The sequence below is a fragment of the Beta vulgaris genome, chromosome 4 (assembly GCF_026745355.1).
Source record: "Beta vulgaris subsp. vulgaris cultivar EL10 chromosome 4, EL10.2, whole genome shotgun sequence".
Taxonomy (NCBI): Eukaryota; Viridiplantae; Streptophyta; class Magnoliopsida; order Caryophyllales; family Amaranthaceae; genus Beta; species Beta vulgaris.
The window spans coordinates 26,534,865-26,545,512 of NC_079205.1; the positions used below are offsets into that span (position 1 = coordinate 26,534,865).

A 10,648-nucleotide genomic window follows, 5' to 3' on the forward strand; every position below is an offset into this window, starting at 1 on the left:
GAGAGATCCAGACCTCATGGAATAAGTAATACATTTTACTGAACATAAAAGTTACCTCATATGCGATCCATTCTTTAGCTCCGACACATAAAGACTTTGAGAACTTCACAACTCAAATAATTTAAGAAATTTTCGAAACATAATTAACTTAAAAAACGCAACCAACATCTAATAAATGCACTTAAAAATAGGGCTATTATAGTAGTACTAGGATCGGTGACCTCACGGGAAGTTCTCGTGTTGCACCCCTTTTTTTGCAAAATTAATTTTTTTCCCCGTTTGAATCTGATTTTTCTAGATAACGGGAAACAAGGACGTAGATCTCAAAAAGGTAATTGCTTTGAAAAAAAAGTTCACTGAAAACGGAGGTCCGAGCGCGAAGTTATGAGCGTTCGAAAAATCAGGGGTGAGTAGTGAGGTGATGTGTGAAAAAATGGAAGGATGGTAAGACCATATAAACTAATTCGAACAATGAGTTAACGGTGCGATCATACCCGCACTAATGCATCAGATCCAATCAAAGCTCCCCAGTTAAGCATGCTTGGGAAAGAGTAATACTAGGATGGGTGACATCCTAGGAAGTCCTCGTGTTGCACCCTTGTTTTGCAAAATTATTTTTTTTTTTTTTTCCGTTTGAGAACGATTTTTCTAGAGGACCGGAAACAATAACATAGATCTCGAAAAGATAATTGGTTTGAAAAAAATATCATTGAAAACTGAGGTCCGAGCGCGAAGTTATGAGCGTTCGAATAATTAGGGGTGAGTGAGGTGAGTGTGAGAAACTGGAAGGATGAGTAAGCCATATAAACTAATTCAAACACCGAGTTAACGGGTGCGATCATGCCACCACTAATTCACCGGATTCCATTAGAACTCTGCAGTTAAGCGTGCTTGGGCGAGAGTAGTACTAGGATGGGTGACCTCCTAGGAAGTCCTCGTGTTGCCCCCGTTATTCTGCACAATTAATTTTCCCCCCTTTTTGAGCCGATTCCTCTAGACGGCGTGAGATAACAACGTAGATCTCGAAAAGATAATTGGTTTGAAAAGAAGATCACTGAAAACTAAGGTCCGAGCGCGAAGTTATGAGCGTTCGAATAATCATGGGTGAGTGAGGTGAGGTGTGAAAAACTGGAAGGATGGTAAGCCTATATAAATTAATTCGAATAGTGAGTTAAAGGGTGCGATTTTACCAGCAATAATGCACCAGATCCCATTAAAACTCGGCAGTTAAGCGTGCTTGGGCGAGAGTAGTACTAGGATGGGTGACCTTATGGGATGTTCTCGTCTTGCACCCCTTTTTCTTCAAAATTCATTTTTTTCTATTTGAATCTGATCTTTCTAGAGAGCGGGAAACAATGACGTAGATCTCGAAAAGATAATTGGTTTTAAAAAAAATCACTGAAAACTAAGGTCCGAGCGCGAAGTTATGAGTGTTGGAATAATTAGGCGTGAGTGAGGTGAGGTGTGAAAAACTGGAAGGATGGGTGTTATGGCTGAATTTTTTGACAGGATGACATTGACGCGATGACGCGATGACTTGATGACGTAATATCATCTGACGTAATGACAAAGAAGATGCAACCCGAAGACATAGCGAAGGATGCAAAGTTAAGAGCAGTGTATTGAATGGTAACTGTCCAGCCAAATAAGGCAAGAGCATTATAAGCCATAAAATTCAACCGTTAAAAGGGACAACATTAAGACGCTGGAGCGTGAGCATAGAAGGTTCCCCATGATTCGAGCGTGAAGTTTAATGTAATAATTAGTGAATTTATTTTTGTGTTCGTTGTGGAAAAAGCCAAGGAAAAATATTGTGAGAAAGACATTAGAGTGAACTAAGCATTCTTGTAAACGAAGAAAGATAGTGAACTATATTAGTTTGGTGGATCTCCAACCACCCGCGGTTTTTTACCCATCTTCATTGTGGTTTTCCGCGTCACCACTTTTGTGTGTTCATCCCCTTTGACTCCCCTTTGCATTCTTTTGTCACAGCGACTTTAACATCATCTGGTTGACACGTCCCACAAACTTCAATGTCATCATAAGTGATAAATTTTAGCATAAACAATTTGGCGCCCACCGTGGGGCATAACCAGACCATCTACTATTCAAAATCCGTCAAATGGGAGAAACACCTAACCTCGAGGAAATGCGAAGGCAGTACGAACAAATGAGAGCAGAAATGCTCGAAATAAAGCAAGCTAACGAGCATCTAACTACCGACTTTACGACATCGCAGGAGAGGATCCAGAAATTACAAAAAGAGTTAGCATCGTCCAAGGCTTCGAAAGTCCGGCGTCGAGAAAATCTGAATGACATCCCTTTGATGGGGAATCTTTCTGAGTCAAATGATGAAGAGCCTGAAGACGACGAGGAACCTGAGGATGAAGAGCCCTTGAACAATGAAGAGAACGACCAAGGCAAAGGAGAAGCGAATCTTATGACAAAGCGCATGGCTCAAATTGAAAAGCAAAACAAACGCTTGATGAAGCTCATGTCCCAGCTCCCTAGAGCCCCAACACCAGGCATCGTGGAGCATCCCGACGGCTATGCAAAATCACCCTTCGTCGATAGGATCTCAAGGGTCGTGCTCCCCAAGAAGCTCAACCTGCCTACCCTAAATGCTAGTTATGATGGTTCAACCGATCCAAGCGAGCACGTCGCGTAATATAAGCAATGGATGTGGCAAGCGTCAATCCCCTGTCATTTGGTAGAAGCCTGCATGTGCAAGTCTTTTTGAGCCACGCTCAGCGGTCCCGCTCTCAAGTGGCTCGGATCTCTTAAGCCAGGAAGCATTGGCATTTTCTCCACCCTAGTCAATAAGTTCTTTGAGAAATTCGAAGGCAGTCGCAGTCTGGAAAAGCAGACGAGCGATCTATATGGCGACGTGCAAGGACCCAAAGAATCCGTTCGCGATTATTATAATTGCTTTAACAAAGAAATGATTAGCATTAAAGATCTTGATACTAAGACTGCTATTGAATGTTTCGGGAAAAGATTAATCTTGCAATCAAAGCTATACAACCGTTTGATGAAGTACCCGTGCCAGACGTTTGAGGAAGTCAAGTCGCGAGCGTTAGCACAGATGAGGTTGGAGGAAGACGATGCCATCCTCAACACCATATCCACCCGACGCGACCAGATACTCCTGCTGATCGGAAGGCTTTCGTCCCTAAGAAGAACAACTGGCGAAGCACCCTTATAGCCGTTCAAACCAGGTAAAAATGTTACTGACGTTGTCGAAAGTGCAGGTAACAGCGCGAGGACGGAGTCGCCAACCTTCCCTGCTCTAGACTCCTACGGATTTTCCGTGATGTCGGAGTGTCGTGAATGCTTATCCAAAATCGGAGCGCCAGTTCGTTGGCCAAAAAAGACGACCGTCCGGAAGCGCAAAAAGATCAAACAAATGGTGTCAGTTCCATCATGACCATGGCCATAAGACGGAGGAGTGCACTGCGTTGCGACGAGAAGTCGCGTTCATGCTCAATAAGGGGCATCTTAAGGACCTCTTGAGCGACAAAGGTAAAGCGTCCTTCGGTAGAAATACCGCGCAGTCCGACCCTCCTGCGTCGCCCACACACGTAAAGGTAATCAACGTCATCTCTGGTGGATCTGATGTATGTGGACTAACGTATTCCGCAGCCAAAAGGCTAGCAAGAGAGGGTACCCCCTCGTCCGCCGTTTATAAATCTTGCAGGTCAGCTGAGGAACGCAAGCTCGAAGCAATGGCGATAACCTTTGACGACGACGACGTCTGCGACGTGGAGCATCACGACGGATTAGTCATATCCCTGACTGTCAGCAACTGCTTGTTGAAGCGAGTGTTAGTCGATGGGGGCAGCTCAGCCAACATCATATTCAAAAGCGCCCTCGAAGGTATGGGTCTGTGCGATAAAGATATTACTAAAAAATCTACTGTTTTGGTAGGTTTCAGTGGAGAGGCTCAACATACTGTCGGAGAGATCACACTGCCAACGCTAGCCAAAGGCGTCAACCTCCAACCAGTTCAACGTTGTGGACTCCCGTCAGCGATACAATATCATTCTCGGTACCCCATGGATACATAAGATGAAGGCCGTCCCTTCAACCTATCATCAGTCGCTGAAGTTTCTACCAAATGGGGCTCCAAGAAATAAAGGGCGAGCAGAAGTCTGCAAGGGAATGCTATAGTTCGTCACTCAAACCCCAAAAGCGACTATCTAGCAATTAAAGGATGGGTCAGCGCCCGACGCGCCCAGCGAGCAGGACGTGGATGAAGTGATGCTCGATCCATCTCCCCGATCGGTCGTTCGAATCGGAGCGACATTGTCGCAGAAATACGAGGTCAGTTAGTTGATTTTTAAAACTAACCAAGATTGTTTTGCTTGGTCCCATGAAGATATGACAGGAATCAGTCCTGACGTCATCACGCATAAGCTCAACGTCGACCCGCTCACAAGCCTGTAAAGCAGAAAAGACGCAAGTTCGCTCCTGAAAGGAACCAAGTCATCAATGATGAGGTCCAGAAACGATCGATACCGGAAAGATCCGCGAGGAAAGTACCCGATTGGCTAGCCAACGTCGTGGTGGTCAGCAAAAAGAACGGGAAGTGGAGAGTCTGCATCGACTTCACAGATTTAAACAAAGCATGTCCCAAGGATCCATTCCCTCTCCCTCATATAGATGCAATGGTCGACGCGACGGCAGGTCACGAGCTTTTAACGTTCATGGACGCGTATTCCGGGTACAACCAAATATTGATGCATCCGGACGACCAGGAAAAGACCGCGTTTGTTACTGATAAAGGTATATATTGTTACAAGGTTATGCCTTTTGGTTTGAAAAATGCAGGTGCCACGTATCAGCGACTGGTTAATCAAATGTTTAAAGATCAACTGGTGACACTATGGAAGCGTATATATTGTTACAACGATATGCTCGTCAAATCCAAGCGAGCAGACGATCACATTCAGCATCTGTCGGAGGCTTTCGACGTATTACGAAGGTATGGCATGAAATTAAATCCTACTAAGTGCACCTTTGGAGTGTCCGCAGGAAAATTTCAGGGTACGTCGTGACGCAACGAGGAATTGAAGCCAGCCAAGATCAAATAAAAGCCATCATCAACATTCAGTCCCCACGAAGCGTCAAGGAAGTGCAAAAGTTGACGGTCGCGTAGCTGCGCTAATCGTTTCATATCCCGGTCATCTGAGAAATGTCATCTATTTTATGACGTCCTGAGAAAGAACAAGGGCTTGAGTGGACGCAACAACACAAGACGCGCTGCAAAACTAAAAGCTACTTAGCGTCGCCGCCATTGTGTCAAAGCCAAATATCGGGGAAACGTTGCAGCTCTATCTGCGGTAAGTAACGTGTCCGTCAACGCTGTCCTGACGCGGGAAGCGGAGAGCCAGCAGCTACCAATCTACTATGTCAGTAAGTCTCTGCTAGACGCGGAGACCAGGTATTCTTCATTAGAAAAGCTCATTTTAGCCATAGTCGTAGCTGTTAAAAAAACTTAGGCACTATTTCGAAACACATACTGTTGTCGTTATGACTAATTATCCTATCAAGTCTGTCTTGCGACACCCGTAATTGACAGGTCACATGAGCAAGTGGGCAATAGCACTCAGCGCGTACGATATCCAGTTTCATCCAAGAACCGCTGTCAAGTCACAAGCTTTGGCTGATTTTGTGGCAGACTTTAGCCCGAGCTAGAAAAGCTCGCAGACGACGAAGTCGCAAGGATTAATCAAGTGAACGACGACTCTGGATATTGTTGTTGATGGATCTTCTAATTTTCGTGGTGCAGGTCTAGGCATTGTGCTAAAGTCACCACAAGGGGGGAAGATAGTACGAGCCATTTGCTGTGAATTTAGAGCGACGAATAACGAAGCCGAGTACGAGGCGCTCATAGCGGAATGACGTTAGCAGAGGACATGGGAGCAAAGCATTGAAAGTCTTCAGCGATTCACTGTTGATAGTCAGCCAAGTCAAAGGCGAATTCGCAGCAAAAGACTCTAAAATGGCCATGTATTTAGAAATAGCTCAGAGTAAAAGTAAAGTGTTTAATTCATTTGACATTTTGCAGATACCTAGGGACCGAATACGCAAGCAGATGCATTGGCCAATCTCGGATCTTCTTTAAGGGACGTTTCGTTTACGTCCGTCCCTATTGTTCATTTGACAAAGCCCTGCTATCGCTAGGAGCATCGGGACGCTGTCACAACACGACGACCGATAGCTTCGAGACAATCATGGGTCGTCAGAATGTTGATAATCTCGCACCAGAAAGCGACCCTGACGACGAGGAAGTAAGTGTCAGTTGGACAAAACCATTTTATGATTTCCTTGCTAACGATGTACTCCCAACAGATAAGGCGGAAGCACGCAGAATTCGATTCAAGGCGTCGCGATACGTACTCATTCAAGGAGTACTGTTCAAAAAATCTGCCGCGGCCCCTACCTACGTTGTTTGAGAAAGGAGCATGGGGGCAAGTCCTGAAGGACATGCATGACGGCACTTTGGAAATCATTCAGGAGGACGCAGCTTGTCCAACAGAGTATTGCGCATGGGCTATTATTGGCCAACAATGAGGAAGGAGCAATAAGGTATGTCGCCAAATTGATAGTTGTCAACGACATGCAGGTATGACGCACAAACCTGTGAACTTTTGCATCCTACTCTAACACCTTGGCCTTTCACGAAGTGGGGCATGGACATAGTTGGTAAATTACCTCCAGCCCCAGGTCAGAAGGTCTTTATGTTGGCACTAACTGACTACTTTTTAAAGTGGATTGAAGCAGGTTCTTTTCAACAGGTACGCGATAAGGAAGTGATTTCCTTTATATACACTAACATCATTTGCAGATTTGGCGTCCCGTCCGAGATAGTATGCGACAACGGGTCGCAGTTCATCAGCAACGAGACAAGACGTTCTGCGATGAATGGGGCATACGTTGCTAACGTCACACCAAGATACCCGCAAGCCAATGGACAGGCTGAGTCCAGCAACAAGACGATCATTGACTCTTTGAAGAAGCGACTCGCAGCCAAGAAAGGTAAATGGGCGGAGGCGTTGCCTTCCATCTTATGGGCTAACCGCACGACACCGCGCACCGCGACTGGACAAACTCCGTTCTCACTAGTCTATGGTTGTGAGGTGTCCTTTCGGAGGTGAGCGTCCCAACTGCGAGATGCAGCCTAGCGACGGACGACAGAACACGATGAATTGATAAACGACCTAGATACCATTGAGGAGTTGCGCGACGCAGCGTTGGTGCGCATGGCGGCCCAGCAGCAAATAGTAGCGAGGAGCTTTAACAAAAACGTCCAAGCCAATCTTTCGTCGAAGGAGATTGGGTCCTAAGGAAAGTATTCCAGAACACACAAGAGGCTAACGCTGGTAAGCTAGGTCAGAAGTGGGAAGGACCATATCAAATAGTAAAGTGTAGGCCATGGAGTCTACCAATTGGTCCGACGTGACGGAAGTTCTGTACCACGTAGCTGGAATGCCACACACCTCAAACGATACTACTTTTAAAGCTAAGTGATAAGCTTTGTTTTCCTTGTTTTTTTTTAAAAAAAAGGGAAAAGCTACATATATACACATAGAGATATAGAATAGATGGTAATGCTATTATATCTAGGTCGTTAGTTATTAGCGACCATAGTGTCCTCTCATTGGGTATTTGTTTTGTTGAGTTGTAGGCAAACTGTTCCCATCCAACTTATTAACGTCCCAACGATTTTCACAAGGCACCAGGTAGACTTCCATCTTGCCACCATAAAAAGTGTTTTGGTCCACTATCGCCTCAGCCGACGTTACGATAGGGGCACAGTCATTTTAAAGTCATAACTACTGATGACATTTCAGCCATCTCCCTAACGAACACTTATAAGTTTTAGGTATTTCTTATGTGTATTCTAAAAATCGCTTAGTCCGAACAATACGTCTGAACGACCAATGATGACTTTTATTAAGTCCAAATGATACGTCTGAACGACCAAAGATGGCCTACTGAACGCCTGACTAATCCTCTAGAAACGTCAGAATAACGACTGAGACACATGCATGTTGACACACAGTAGAGCATAAGATTATTTATGTTAAAATTCAAAAGCAACAAAGTAAACGGTCACCCCACAGGCGACCCAAAAGGAAACGATAAAAATTAAAAGATTATGGTCAACCCCATAGGTGACCCAAAAGTATAGTACAAACAGTCACTCCCTTGAGTGACTTACAACATAGTATTGTTAAAAGTTTAAACGAAAGAGGAATGATGCAAGGGGACTAAGAAATTAAACGTCAGGGATCTTCTCAGCTTCCTTCTCCTTTGACGCTTCAGTTGGCAAGACAGTGGCTGGAACTTCCTTCTCAGGGTCAGGTGGCACATCTGACGCTATGAACCCAGCACAAGACGGAGCGTTTTCATCAACATTTGATGAAGAATCCGCCGTCGCAGCCAAATCCTCTTCATCCATAGATATTTCATTGACCCCATGAATTGGATGTATAGGTCAATGTCCTTTTGCGGCGTCCATGACGCTGTCTTCTTCATCAGAAACTGGTGCATCAGCTTGGCCCTAACCCTAGTTGTCACCTCAGCCTCAAGAAGATCCATCTCATTCTTCTGAGCGTCAATACTCGCCTGGAGAGCCGTGATCTCCTGACGCAAGGACTCTTCCAGCGTAGTTGCCCTCTGCCTAATTTCTTCCATCTCCTCCCCGTTTTTCTTCAGAGTCTCCTTCATCTTCTCCATATTCTCTTTGCAAGACTCCAACTCTTCACCTTTGGACTTCGCGTCCGTTTCCGCTTTCTCCATCCTCTGCTTCATGGACAGATGACCCTTCAGCAGAGATGAGATCTCCCTTTTTGCCATTAGGAGATGTAGGGAAGACTGCGTAAAGAAAAAGGATATTGTCATTCAGAGAGTATGAGTCTTATCATAGCAGCATAGTGTCCAAAACAAAGATAAAGCAAATGTCTATACCTGGAATAGGAGCTCTAGCCCATCTGACATCATGCGAGGAAGAGTATGGTCCTTGATCCTTTCCATAGCGCTGGGAAAGAGGAACCTGTCGGCCTTGGGCCATATGGACCTCTCCTACGACATGAAGTCGTTAGGGACGGTCACAGAATAGGAAGGCCCACTCTTGCCAGGAGGAGCTAGGAAGTCAGTCTTGCGCGTCTTGGACGCGATGTCATGTTCGTCGTCCAAGTGAACGACGACCGCGGTGTCCTTTTAGACTACTGATGCAGCATCAGCAGAGGACTCCCTCTTGCGCTTGCGCAACAGTTCAGCCAGTGCCTGTCCCTCCAAACTCCCCCTAGGAAGCGATTGAGACGAACCTGTCCGGAAGTGATTAAGTCGATAGTATAAAACCTTCCTGGTAAAGTCCTACCCAAGAATAAAAAGAGAAGAATAAATAGATAGACTACCAGAAGCCATAGATGAACAACTGTCTTGAGAAGCAAAAAGAACCTTTCTGAACTGCCTGTCCTCCTCTGACACCTTCAGAAACTTGTCACAGAGACTTGAGACTCGTCGCGATGCGACAACGTTTTGGGTTAAGACCTGCAGTAGAAACGATGTAAGAGTGGTGTTAACGACACATCACGAATATAGAAAGACTAAAAATAAACACACCTTCGGTATTCCAGCCGCCAACCAGAGACGCCCCGGCTTCCCCTAGCGACGATCTCTTCACAAACACAAACCTGTTTTTCCAACCTCTGTCATTTGACTGTATCCCCCGACCAGAGGCTCTAACCTCGCCTTTGCATGCAAGACTATCCTATTTTTCGCTTTACCCTAATTTCATAATGTACAGCAAGTCGTGAAGGGTGAAGGCTTCGTACCATGACGCCGTCACCCTGTCGACGACGCTCAGGATCCTCTAGACTTGGGGCATAATCTGCCCTGGGCTAATTTGGTAAATCCAGGGGGGGTGAAGGGAAGTCTAAGACCTATTTTGAAAGGGTATTCATAAAGCACTACCCATTTTTGGGGACACGACTCTGGGGGTTCGTCAGGATCAGCATTTCTAACGACAGTATTCTCGGGCAAATTTCCTAAGTCTAAAAAACCTTAAAAGATCCTCTTCTGACATCGTTGACAGTTCATCCTCATTTTCTACCCTTAGTTCTACAGGTTTCTCTTTCAATTTTTCTTGGTTTTTCACGAAAGTCCTAATGTTGCGTCTACTAGGCGCCATAAGAACAGTAGAGAGAAGAAAGTAGAGCGAATCAAAGGAAAAAAAGAGCGAAAAAGTGCGAAATTACCTGGTGTCAGCGATCGGTTTTCCGATGGAAGAATAGGGAAGTTATGGAAGTTGCCTTGATTAAAGAGAGAGAAAGATTTGATGAAGTTAGAGTAAAAGTTGTGATTTCTTAGCCGCCTAAGTTATTTATGCCAACAGTGAGTAATCATGACAACCGTGCCAACGGTTATAATTAAAACGGCTATTTAAAAATAAAACTACCTTTTGTATTTTGAGACTCTTGGACTACCAAAAATTACCGCTCAAAGCATATCTCCTTTCCTTCCATGCGTCTCTTTGGAAATCTTTTTTTCAATAAATTGACAAGGGTGAGATTTCTTGCGATTTGTGTACTTAATGACTTGAGTAGAATTTCATTTGATTCACTGATTTTTTAACAAT

General features: G+C 44.9%; 1 non-coding gene and 1 pseudogene across 1 annotated transcript; both read left to right on the plus strand.

Annotated features, from left to right (window-relative positions):
* The first annotated feature begins 830 nt into the window (after nt 1-830).
* LOC125494228 (5S ribosomal RNA) lies at nt 831-949 on the plus strand. Its single transcript, XR_007270597.1, has one exon. It is a non-coding gene; the product is annotated as a 5S ribosomal RNA (ribosomal RNA).
* A 227-nt stretch (nt 950-1,176) lies between these two features.
* Nucleotides 1,177-1,295, plus strand: LOC125494233 (5S ribosomal RNA; annotated as a pseudogene).
* The last annotated feature ends 9,353 nt before the right edge of the window (nt 1,296-10,648 follow it).